At 36.5% G+C, this 3,412-nt stretch overlaps 1 long non-coding RNA gene across 1 annotated transcript in view; it reads left to right on the top strand.

The window, feature by feature from the left end:
- The window catches only part of LOC140340095 (uncharacterized), a 14,070-nt gene extending 11,108 nt beyond the window's left edge, over positions 1-2,962 (top strand). The window contains exon 4 of the long non-coding RNA XR_011922581.1: positions 901-2,962. This is a non-coding gene — a long non-coding RNA (uncharacterized lncRNA). The remainder of the gene's footprint in view (positions 1-900) is intronic.
- Positions 2,963-3,412: the final 450 nt, after the last annotated feature.

The following is a 3,412-nucleotide window of genomic DNA, read 5'->3' as shown; positions in this document are numbered from 1 at the left end:
GTTTCACATTGGGGTTACTTTTGTTTAAAGTGCTCTTTAAAAATTTGTAACTGTAAAACAATGCATGTTATTAGAAACTATTTGCTCACATGGTACTAGCACTCCTTCCACAAAGCAAAGGCCTTGGTGCGCCACACAAACAAGGAATAAATGAAGAGTTATAAAGACTACTCAGGAAACTTGCATAGTTGACATAAATAATATAAATGTTTTTTTAAGCCAATAAAACAAGCAAACTGTATGCTTCTGTGTACATATGCATTGTTTCCCACCACCCCCATATAAAATTTATTTATAGTAGTATAATTTTAGGAACGTGGTATGTACCAAGCAGTTATATGCTTTTGCTGTAGATCAGCAAAGCTAGCAGCGGTAAGACCTAAACATTTTCTTTGCCTTCCTGGCTAACAATTTCAGACTGATGTTTGACATTTTACTAAGGGTCCATACCCACAGATATAATAATTAAAAAGTGCATCACAGCTGTACCCTCAGACCTTCTCTACCATCTCTAAGATCTTGCACTTAAAGCCATAGCAGAAGTAGTATTTTATGTCCATTGCAATAAATCAAGTAGATAAAATGTTATAGATTTCTTCAACTTGTTTGAATAAAAAGATGTCATCTGACATTTCAAATGCCCTAGGGAGTATATATTCAATACATCTTTTGGCCTTCGAGAGGAGGCTCCTATTGGCTGTATATAAGAAATATTATTTTTTTATATTTCATATATGATGTATAATTTACTAAAAACATATTTCATTAATATTCATATTTAATTTAATAAAATGATGATAAAACACAATCTATTCTCTAAACATGCCATTAGCATACAAGTGCATCTGAATGCTTTAGTGCCATTTAGAATCATTACCTAATATCTTTTGTTTATTTCAGTAAAATTTAGCAGCAATACCTCGACACCTGATTTGTGAGACCTATCTACTTGCTGCAGCCGTTACAAGGAGTTTTTATCAGTCTGTCAGATTTGTATTTCCTTTTTTAATACTGAGAAAACATCAGACAGAATGAGACTGTACGGGAAAGAGAACAGAAATGGTGGAAGGGAGATCATATCTTACCAAGTCATAGAAGGGTGAGTGACTCTCCCCACTTTAATCTACACATAAGTGAAATATCATTGATGGATGTACTGATTTTTATTGCCCGCACCCTATTTCGGATGTCACTTGAACAAAAAAAAACACTGTCATATAAAGGGCAGGGCAGTATTTATTGTTGATGGTGCCTTAGGCATGGGCCAGTTCTATGAATACCTTTATTATATACCATTAAATCATTAGCTCCACCTTTTTTGCTATATCACCTGATTAGTTCAGCTAAAAAATATCTATTGCACAATTAGATTTTAAACACTTTTATTAATGAATAAAATCAGCATGGATCGACAAATGATAAACGTTTATGTGCTAATTATAACATTCAATTTTCATTACCTCTTTTCCAATATGTAATTTATACTGTGTGTTTAATATTTGCTTATTATACATATGTGTTGTTTTTTGATGATTTATGCTGTTTAGATGTTTAACTGATACCATGATTTCTTTTGGTTCGTAACATATTTAACAGGCAGTAAATGAGTAATACATATACATGTAGTCCCCGAGCTAAGGACATCCTACATACAGAAGCCTCCTAAATACGAACAGGGCTTCCCTGCTTGCTTGTGTAGGATGGAGGCTTGATAGGGGGGCAGTTTGCATGACTTGCAGAAGAAATCTTTTGCTAAACACTGCTGTTGTTGTCGGTGATCTTAAGAGTGGAGCTGATCTGTAACATACTCTGCAGCTGTTTCTTTTTGCATAAAATAGTTTTTTTTGTTTGTGATTAACTAACAGTGGGAATTTTATACAGTAACTGATACTATGCTGCATATTAATATGTTGAGACAAATATCTGCCTTAATTACATTTATTAAAATATTGTACCTGTTCTGACTTACATACAAATTTAACTTAAGAACAAACCTACAGTCCCTATTTCCTATGTAACCTGGGACCTGTATAAAAAATTACAAAAAGACAATATTTACAAAAAAGAGAACCTATGGGGCTAAATAAGATTTAGCTTATATTTTAATATTTCCCTTGAAAATACAGAAAATATCCGTGAGCCAGACTCTCCCTCAATAACATAAAATTGGGAGAAAGAGGGCACCCTTATAAACTGTAAGTGTCTATAGATGATACTGAACCAACAGTCTTTCTGGCAGGAAGGCAGTAGGCTGAAAACAATGCAGTCAAAGGGTTGAAAAGACACACAATCAGTACAGGAAGATGACACACATTCTGGCAGTGCATGTTCAATATTTTGCACTCTCCAGACTTTGCCCTGCTAGTTTTTTATTGTTGGATCCGGCTTAATTGAATTGTGTTATCGTGAGTTCCCGCGATATCACCCAGTTCCCTCACAGTAACCCCAATTACTATGTCTAACGAGCAGAAGCATTGCACAGCTACCAGTCTCTGGAAGGTTGACCTCGAACGTCGTGTCTTCAACCCTGAATGGACTGACGAATTATTCTTCATCCAACGTGGCAACAAAGCCCTCTGTTTAGTGTGCAACAACACCAACAGCACTTTCAAGCGGTTGAATCTCAAGGGGCATTTCGATGCCAAGCATGCGCACATGTACAGATACTTTTATTGACTTTTACCGTCAGCTGCCACATGCTCAGTTTCCAATGTTTTCAGCCCGTGCCAAGCGTGTGATCGCAATGTTTGGCACCACTTATTCGTGCGAGCAGCTGTTCCCCAAGATGAAGTTCTGGAAGAACTTTGCGCTCTCAGCTCACTGACAACCACCATAATGACATTCTGTTGCTGAATTCCTCATCATTATAACCTGATATTGTATCTGTCTCTAAGAACATGCAACATCATGTTTCCTATTGATCGTACTGTATATTTAAATAAAAAACCTTTCCTTGGACACCTTGTTTCTTCTGGCCTAGTGTGCCTTCTTGACCCCCTGAAATGGCCCAGTAGTTTAGAAAATTTTGCCGACCCCTTGGTTAGTGGTTTGCTCAGTGGTTAGCACTCTGGCTTTTGTAGTGCTAGGTCACAGGTTTGAATCTTGGCCAGGATTATCTATAAGGAATTTGTGTCTGCATGGATTTCCTCTGGGTACTCTGATTTCCTCCCACGTCCCAAAAAATTGTCCTTAGACTACGTTAATGACATATTACTATGTTAGGTACATTAGCTTGTGAGCCCCTTTTAGGGAGTTAGTGACATGACTATGGACTTTGTAAAGCGCTTCTTAATATGTTGGCGCTATATAAATCCTGGCTAATAATAATAGCTGTTTTAGTGAGATCAGAATGATTAGGATAAAGCCTATAGTTTAAAATCCATATTTCACTTGTTATGCAGAATTTGCTGCT

Source organism: Pyxicephalus adspersus, chromosome 10, assembly GCF_032062135.1.
Source record: "Pyxicephalus adspersus chromosome 10, UCB_Pads_2.0, whole genome shotgun sequence".
NCBI lineage: Eukaryota > Metazoa > Chordata > Amphibia > Anura > Pyxicephalidae > Pyxicephalus > Pyxicephalus adspersus.
Note: the sequence above shows the minus strand (reverse complement) of the source record. Positions and strands in the feature narration are given on the sequence as shown.